General features: G+C 47.6%; 1 long non-coding RNA gene across 3 annotated transcripts; it reads right to left on the reverse strand.

Annotated features, from left to right (window-relative positions):
- Positions 1–2,120: 2,120 nt before the first annotated feature.
- On the reverse strand, positions 2,121–4,631 carry LOC124686943. Of its 3 annotated transcripts, XR_006998014.1 has the most exons (8): positions 4,469–4,631; positions 4,229–4,282; positions 3,786–4,114; positions 3,652–3,713; positions 3,369–3,482; positions 3,200–3,269; positions 2,390–2,574; positions 2,121–2,181 (listed from the first exon to the last, which is right to left on the reverse strand). It is a non-coding gene; the product is annotated as an uncharacterized LOC124686943 (long non-coding RNA). The 3 variants fall into 3 exon arrangements; XR_006998013.1 differs by having other exon boundaries at positions 2,127–2,574; positions 3,786–4,106; XR_006998012.1 differs by having other exon boundaries at positions 2,127–2,574.
- Positions 4,632–9,445: the final 4,814 nt, after the last annotated feature.

The following is a 9,445-nucleotide window of genomic DNA, read 5'->3' on the forward strand; positions in this document are numbered from 1 at the left end:
GCGGCAACGCGAGGTTGAACGGCCACAACAGACGGCGAACTTGAATGTGTGTATGAGCCATGAGGGCATCTCCAGCGGCGCGACGCAAATGGTCGTTTTCGTCCGCCGTGACCGGAAATGCGTCTGGCACCCTCTCCAGCGGGGCGACGCAAAGTGACCGGGCCATCCGCGGAGACGCAAACCTGGCCCAAATATGCGCCTCGGATGCGTCTCCGCGGATACTGCGCGGACGCCGAAAGTGTCCGCTCGTATCCGGCGGATGTTTCGTCGGGCCCGCCTGGCAGCGACCCTGCGTCGATGCGTCTTCTCAAACGCGCCTGCGACTGGCGCCGCTGCGTCGCTTCGGTAGTCTGCGCCACGTTAATGGCAATGCCTCGGCCAACCACGTTAATGGCGTCGCCACGCGTCCCGCGGCCACCGCATGCCTCCGGCCTATATAAAGGGGCCGCGCCTTCTTCTACCTCATCCACTCCTCCATAGAAACCCTAGCCGCCACAAAGCTCCAGCGTTCCGCCGCCTAGGTGTTCCTCGCGACGCAGCCAGCCCCGCGAGGAAGACCATGGCGGGTCCCGGTGGCCGGCGAGGCGGTCGAGGCCGCGGCCCCGGACGGCCCCGGGACGGGCAGGGGCCGCCGTGGTGGAGCAGCTACGGCCCCACGCTCGCCGTCGCCTCGCGCCCTCTTCGTCTTCCTCCGACGTGGAGGGACGCCGCTTCGAGTTCCTCCTCCGCATCGACGACGACCCGCTCGGCATCAAGCGTCTCCCGGACAAGTTCGCCGAGTTCGCCGACGGCGTCGAGCCGGCGCATTTGCAGCTACGGGAGGCCGGCCGCAACTTCGCCGCCGGACCGTGGAGGTCCCGTTCGACGGGCAGGGCAAGATGTACTTGCACACCGGGTGGGGCAAGTTCGCCCGTGACCCGGCGCTCGAGCTCCGGCTGCCAGCCTCACCTTCCTCTATGAGGGAGACGGTGAGATGGTCGTGAAGGTCTTCGACGACACGGCCTGCCGCAGCACTACCACACCAGCGAATCCGAGCCGGACTCCGATAGTTAGAACGTAGAGTGTTCTTTCTTTGCAGCCGAATCGGCTACGGGCCGGACGAAGCCGGTAGTGGAAGGTTTCTGCTCTGCTCGCCATCGGTAGAACCAACAAGGACACCGTCAATCCTCCCGCTGGATTTTCCAGCTTTGGGTGATCGGGTGTGCCCTCGAATGTTCTTTCTTGGCAGCGAACATACGGAAATCAACACAACCGGTTTCTATTTTTAAAATATTTATATTTGTGTCCACCATGGTGCAAACTATGTATTAGTTTGTGTAAACCATGTTCCAAACTATGTATTAGTTTGTGTAAAATAATCTTCCAATTTGTAATATTTGGAAGTATGTTGAAATGAATAAGAGAAAAAAAAATACGTCGGGCCACTGGAGCCAACCCCAGACGTAAACGGACACGCGGACGAAAACGGTCATTTCAGCGTCCGCTGCGCGACGCAAACGGACGCGCGCGGACACTAAAATGCGTCGCGCCGCTGGAGATGCCCTGAGCTCCCACGCCGCCGTCGGCACGGCGAGCAGTGCAGCACCATCATCGACCTCTGATTGCTTCTCCTGCTGTTACATGGCCGACCCTCTGCGTCTGCCATTTCACTAGTACTAGTGGAATGCCCGTGCGTTGCCACGGTCCATTATTATCATCAGTCATCACACATGCATTTCTCACTTCTAACATGCACAAAGTTTTTATTCATCACGTAACTAAAGTTTATATAGTTTTCAAGAATCAAGAATAGAAACACTCCACAATGGTGCATCCCTTGATCATTTAATCACGAGGCATGTCGAATAACAAATACACAGTATGTTAAAAGAAAATACCCAAACAGTAGAAAAATGATGCATAACTTGTATAGAAATATCATGTCTACAACTATCCTCTCCTAACTTTCATCATCAATGGAAAATGCCATGTCTGGCAGCACATCAAGTGGGAAACCGCACGTGAGTTGCCTGCAGAAACTACTTGACCAACAGCAGCACAGGGCACCTAACCAAGAATCATGATGAGCAAAAACAAATCAGTTGTTGCGTCATGTGAAGACATCCCAAATAAATATATATATATACAACAACTCACTGCAATCCTGAGTGAAGAGTTCTAGTACCATCAACACTAATGTGCCTGCATTTTTGTGATGAAGAATTATAGTTAGTACCCTTAAAACGATTATAGCATCAAAATGTATGTCGTTCTGGATGTGATCCATTCAGACATCACCCATAAATGGAGTTTCAACTACTTATATCAAGGTACAACTGCTATGAAATCGAAGCAAACAGCGCAAACATTACTTGTATAACTTGTAATTATATTTCTTAGTAAAACATACTCGTTGGTCTTTTACTTCCAAGATAAAACCTATAACCACTCCACCAAGAATCTCGAGCTTGGTGTTGAGGTACTAATCGACCGCCAGCTTTCAGTTTCTCCCACATACCATATGTTGTATAAATTAGAGTTTCAACCAAACCAGGCACCTCTTGTGCTCCATCCTCACTTTGCTTTATGTCCAACCTTCAGATGTGACAAGGTATTATGTCACATTGATAAAATTGTTAAACTCTAACTATACAGTTGTAAATATTTCTGGATGACACCAAGCCGTTAAACCCCTAGCTTCTAGTTCACATAAATCCAGCCTAAACTTTACGGGTAAAGGAGAGGAAACAAGTTTCTCTTCCATATTGCACAATGAAAATATAAGGTGTCAGTAAAATCATTTCACTATACTCTGTGGAGAAGCACAACATATCATTATACAGAAAAAATTAGTGGTAAAGTTAACACATATCATACATGTATGGTTTCCAAGACGAAATTACAAAAATTACTATTACGAACTCTTCCTATATCTTTTGGTGCACATACGTCTGTATATGTGAATTGAATAGGGTGAATTCATGTAGTAATACATTATATATATCGTGGACTATTTACTGCATAAAACCTCCATTCAAAGTAAATATGGCTAAATTACCAGCTTTTCAAAAAGGCTACATATGACTGGTTCTAATCTACTTCTTCCACTGTCATTCATCCAGTCAAAATAAGACAGAACCGGTCTAGCTAAGTATATCACAGAAACAAGATGTAAATGTTTTTAATAATAAACTCAAAGCAACACATATGGTATATATACCCTGTTGTGTCTGTCGTTCTTCTTGAGGCAAGTGACTCCAACCATTTCATTGATGGACAGCTTCATGTTCCTAAATGGAGTATGCACATCGATCTTGCTAATAGTGATATACCTGATACTTTGCCCTTTTAACAAACTTAATAAAGAGAAGTCTTTGTGTTCAACTGACATGGAAGAACTGCTGCACCTGCAGCGACACCGAGATCGTTAGGTCTGGCGCCGCGCACCCCTGCCCTGCATCCTCCCCTCTGATCACCACCACCTAGAGCCGGCCCACTCCTGGCTGTGCCAATACCATAAAAAGGACCCAGTATGGCCGTGTGATGCCATAGAGGAAAACGTGCAATATTACAATAACTCAACATCTGAAAACACGGTATGCTACAATAGTCAGCAAGTAAATAACAGAGAAGATTTAGGAAATGGCTGTTACATGAGTGCGTCCTCCTAACCTCCCAACTATAAGTAGCATCTCCACACCATCGATTGGAGGAAGAATTGGAATTAATGTTAGCTGCAGCCCACAAACAAAGCATCGCAAGTCAAATAAATGTAGATTGATGAATAAGTACTCCTGGAAACTTACATGGCAAAAATTGAAGGCTGTAATCCTGCAACCACATATATGTAATGCAGATACAATGGTATTGGTACCTGTGAGTGCATTACAGCAGCTCTAGAAATCAGCAGTAGATTAGCAAACGCCCGCCTCGCGCAGGGGTTTCCCGGAGGTCGGCGGACGGCGCTGATCTAGCAGGAGACGGTGCCCAGGTCGACACCACTCGTGTTTACGCCTCCGCGGATCCACCGCTGGAATTGACGCCAGGCCAGCTGCGGACCTTCTCCCTCCGCTCGGCCGCGCACTGACGCCATCACATGATAATTCCATCTCTCACACACCACCAACCTAAGAAACTGAATATGTGTGACTTTTGTAAAATATTATTATTCCACTGATTTTCCAAATCTCCTAAAAGTTCTTTTTTTGAGTAAATTTCTAACTTGCACTTGTCGTGTATAACTGTATACCTCAGCTCCAATCTGCGACCATGCTCATTACCTCAATTTGCCCTACAGACCAAACTAAGAAAGGCACATCAGTGTCCAGTTGCAAGATAGGAACGATTATGTAGTATGTATCTTAGCTAATAAGGGCAGTATCCTGTTTCCAGGACTATTCCGTACTACATGGTCAAACAATTTACAAGCAACCCAATTAGTAGAACAAGACATGAGAGAGGTAGATGAGGCGATGTAAGACAAAATTACCTTAGATGTGCTCGGGGTGACGAGGAGAAAGTAATTCAGGGGGCTCTTTGGGGCAGCATCGGCGGCGCTGGAGGTCCAAGATGAAGCTCGGGCTGAGTATGTGGAGGTCAAATCACAGTCATTTACACATGTACGACAACTTTCTTGGAGATGAGACGGCAGGGACGGATCTAACAAACAAAAGACACATGGTGTGATGATACATAGGAAATGAGGAAGCGCACTTCGATCTCCCGCATCGTACCATGAGATGAAAGAGATGGTGATGACGAGCCTGCAGGACGATCTTGGTAGCGGGGTGTTCGAGGTCGTCCGGCCGAGAGGAGGTGCTCCGGTCGGTGGCCTCCAGTCCGCGCGGATCTCCATGAGACGGTTGAGGGATTCGCCGCGGTTGAGGGAGGGTCCTGCCGAGGGTCGGGCATAGGGGAGAGCAGGCACATCTCCAGGGCTCTGTAGGTCTTGAGGAGCCCGATGCAGCGGTGGTGACGGAGGGAGGCTCAGACCGAGTTGACGAGGACGGCTAAGGGCCATGAAGATGGAGACCAGGGAATGATGTCGACGGAAGTCCTAGCGGTGAAAGTGGTCTCTAGCGCCGGCGAGTCGGTGACGGGATCAATTTCGGCGGACATGAATGGGGAATGGAAAAACTCCCAATCTCGATCCGGCCAGTTGCCGATCCATGTGGCCAAGAGGAAATAGAGATGACGACCGCAGCGAATATGTCGGGAGAGAATACGAGAAATCAGAAAAGGCTGGCGGCGCTGCATCGGTGGCGGCGCGTCGGGGGAGCGGCGCGACTCCGGCTAGATGCACCCGAATCGGCTCGCACATCCTAGAGGTAGAAAGCACGGAAAAAAAAAGGAATCAATATGGGGAGGCGGAGAGAAACAAGAAGATTTCGAGGCCGATAAAATTGTCATCCCGGACCATCGTTCTGAAGCGGTATTGTCCACTTGGCGGTGGCAGAGAAACGTAATATTAGCTGAGCTAAGATCAGAACAATCTTACTGTACCGTAAGATATGGATCGGACGTTCTGGATGCTCCAAATCTCCTCCACCAAACGCGTTGTATGACGTACGACCAACTGGAATCTATATATCTATACCTAATAATAAAGGAGCTAAGGTTTCTGCCAGATTTTTCGTCCAACTTTTCGTTGGACCGTTTTGTCCTCCCACCAAATCACATAATACATCAAATTGCCACGTACCGGTTCGTTTCCTCCGCCCAACCCCCGCAGCTCCGTCTCCGCGGAGACAGCCTCCCCCTTCGCGTCCTTGACGACGAGCTCGGTGGTGTCCCGGCTGCCGTCACTCTTACCTCCACCTCCTATCCTATCCCGGTTTATCCTCCCCCAAGGAGCCTCGTAGGCTAGATGAAACGGGGCAAGGCAAAGCTCTCAGATCAGGTGTCTGGAATCTCGATCTGATGTTCTCCCAGCTGTTGGCCTCGTCAACGAAGATTGATGTGCTCTGGTTGGCCAACTGCAAGAGGAAACGAGCACCCGCGCGGGACCTGCTCGGCGTGGAGCCGGAGGCCTCGACGGGCGACTAGGCGCGTCCCGCACTTGGCTGCCAGGGGAAAAGGGACGGCCGGATGGCCGCGTCCAGCTTCTTCGATGTGCTAGCGAGTCAGTATCTCCAAAACTAAGCCTGTTCGGTCCAATTTCCAACCGAAATTCATGTTCTCTAATTATGCACCAGATTTGATTAATATAATGTCTCATAAGGTCATACTGTGCCCACTAGAGGACGCCGTTACAGATGGATCGACATATGCTATATATGCTGTTGTTTATCTTGCTGGTCATGTTTCTTTTTGCTCAGCTGAAAATTTCAGGTCGATGTGAAAGCATTATCTTATGGGTACTAAACTAGGCAAGAAACTGGTATGGTTTAGTCAGCATTTTTTCTCTCTATATTTTGTTTGCTTATGTGTCCTTGATCTAAAAGATTGATCTTTATTCATGTGACCATCTTAGATTCTGAACCAAGCTTGACTGATGAGTAGTATGCAATTTGCAACGATTGTTGAGATTAAAAGTGAGGGAACTGATATCTGAATATTCAGTGCACTTCCATATAACGATGGTGCAGAACGTGCAAGTTTAGTTCAGTTAATCACTGATGCTGCCACAGCTTACGCCTTTTGGGTCATTCATCTGACGGTGGACGGACAGGCTTCAAAGTGCAGCTGCATCTGTGTCATCACATTGTTATATGCAATGCAGGATAAGAATGGCGTCAACTAGGGCGTGGCTAGAGGTAAGTTCTTCAGGCTTCAACGTGACTAGCTTAAGTTTTGTTCGTATCTGTAGATTTTTCTTTTGTTTCTATGCTACAAAATCCATTAGCACACAAAGATTTAATTTTCACCTACACATGTCCAAATACTTGGTGTACATAATTATTTTGAAAGGGGGTGCCAATCAAATGCATGTATTCTAGATTTGGAGATGACGGTGAATGCTTATGTTGGAGTTGGCTCACTTCGTGGCCTGGCTGAAGCGACGGGCGGAGCATGCGATGGCGGCACACTTGACCGCACGGCAAAAAAAAAAAAATATCCAGTTGCACTTTATTAAGAAAATTTCGCCGTGTCTTCAATTTTGTTCAGGTATGTGTATCATTCTATACTGATATTTTACACGAATACTATTGCCATTGAAGTAATCTGTGCTAATTCATATTTCGTAATATGGCATTTTTAATATAGATCAGTCGAATATGTGTGATAATTAACCCAGTGCAACGCACGGGCAAATGTCCTAGTATAATAATAAAGGAGCTAAGGTTTCTGCCAAAAAAATTCGTCAACGCTTTTTTTTGGACCGTTTTACCCTCCCACCAAATCGCATAATACATCAAAGTGCCACCTACCGATTCGTTCTGTTTCTTCTTTTCCCACCAAACGAACGAACCATCGACGTGCGGACGCTGCAGGCCAGCACATCCCGCGCCTTCCGACTCAAACGTGGATCAGAAGGCTGGAAAGAACGTGTGGGCGTATGGGCCGGACCAGTTGATGCCACTTTGCCGGACGGACGGCCTGATATTTCCGTCCATATCAATCAAACACGTACAAGACGAAAAACTCTGCATATCTGAAGAGATGTTTAGATTAAAGTACCACCTCGTTTCTTTATGACAAGTTTTACCGATTTATATACTCAAATTTCCTGGATGTCAACAGGTCGGAAAGGCATAAGCAGAAGATCTAAGATCTAATGATCAATGAGAACGGAAGATTCGGATGGCTCATACATGGGGGGAATGAAAACAAACTGTCTTGGAAATTAAGCGGACGGCCCGTCCGGCGAGCTAAAGGAAAAAACGGCCGCGGTGTGTGTGGGAAGGACACCTGATGGAGTGGAGCCGGGGGCGGAGTGAGAAAATGAGCAGAGGCGCCGGGACCGGCGGCAGCCAGCAGAAATCGAGGGATCCATGCGGCGAGCTAGCTCTGAATTAAGCAGAGGTTAACGAAGGGGGGCAGGAAGAGTTGCATCGCGTACTTGTAAAGAAATACAAGAAGAGTAGCGGCGCTGAGAAAGGATTAGCAGCCAGATCTAGGGTGTCCTAGCCTGGTTGTGGGAACGAGCAATGGATAACGTACGTATGGGCCTCTCTTCATGCTGCTGTTTTTTATTTCTTCTCAAGGGATGAAGCACGCTTGGGCTTCTTTGGCCTGATGTTTTTTTTTTGGCTTTTCATGTCCAGGTTTGGCTCAGACGTACTTATCTGGTCGGATTTAATCGACGCAAAGTTTGTGCTTAACCTAGGCTAATTAGTGTACACACTCGCGTCAATCTTATCAGACCCGAGGAGTACATACCAAATGAAGGAATAAAATAAATAGGCAAATTTGAAATGACAACTTTTGCAATAAAATCAATATCTTTATGGAAACCGGTTTTGCCCATTAAATTGTAGCCGGTGAAGACAATCGGTTCCCCGTTGTAGAGTGGCGCACCAGGGATTCGAGCTGGACATGACATGGTGAAGCCCACCGAAACCTAGATCCAGGGCGACGCGCAATGCAAAAATGCTGGTGTAGGCTAATGTGTCTTCAAGCAAAATGATGCGTAGGAGAACTCAAGAAAGGGGAGGGCAGGGCGGCACTACGTACTCAGTGAACAGGAAAAGAGGAAGCCATAGCGGTGACACCTTAGAGCTTAGGAAGGTGTCGTAGCACGCGTGTCTAAAAAAGCAGATGGAGAATCCGTAGCAACGCACGGGCACTTTTGCTAGTATAATAGTAAAGACTCTTGAGCTAGCGTTGCTGCTGCCTGCTTGTGTATTAGCACTGGCCGGCTGCTGAGGTATCTCATGATTTCTCCTATGTGCTCAAAATGCTCTTCAATTCCTCTGGTTTGTTCAGTTCGCCTTGCAATGTATAGTAACTGAATAAGTTTGGCATGTTTTGTTCATGTAGAGAACCTGGTGAGGAGATATCAGAAAGAAGTAGAAGCTGACAAGCACTACAGGCTGACAATCAGCCGCTGAGGAACTACATCTCAAACTCTTTGTCAGTGTCACTGTCACGTGCATAGCTCACTTCCTTCTATAGCACTTGGACAACTGATGAACTAGAGGAAGCTGCGGGTTTAGCAGGAGCAGTTGCCCTTGGAATTTTGATAGGACTAATTACAGGTGGCAATTCAGGTGTCCTATCACTAGTACATCTTTCCTCAATTGCCTAAGAAAATCTGTGTGATCTACAAATAAGACAAGTGTGTTGACTGACCGGCTTGCTTTGGCCATATGTATGATGTTTGCATCAATCTCATTTAGCACTAATCCGTCTTGTATCTTCTTGTCTGGCAAACACCAGTAAACATGCAGTTTACCATCTCTCACATAGCCCAAAATTCTTAAAATCTCATCAATCCACCAGAGAGACCAAGTGTCACGAGTTAAGTAGTCAAACTGATCAGAAGAAGCACTCACATACCTCAAATTTTCTCTTAACCCACAAA

Source organism: Lolium rigidum, chromosome 2 (genome assembly GCF_022539505.1).
Source record: "Lolium rigidum isolate FL_2022 chromosome 2, APGP_CSIRO_Lrig_0.1, whole genome shotgun sequence".
NCBI classification, from domain to species: domain Eukaryota; kingdom Viridiplantae; phylum Streptophyta; class Magnoliopsida; order Poales; family Poaceae; genus Lolium; species Lolium rigidum.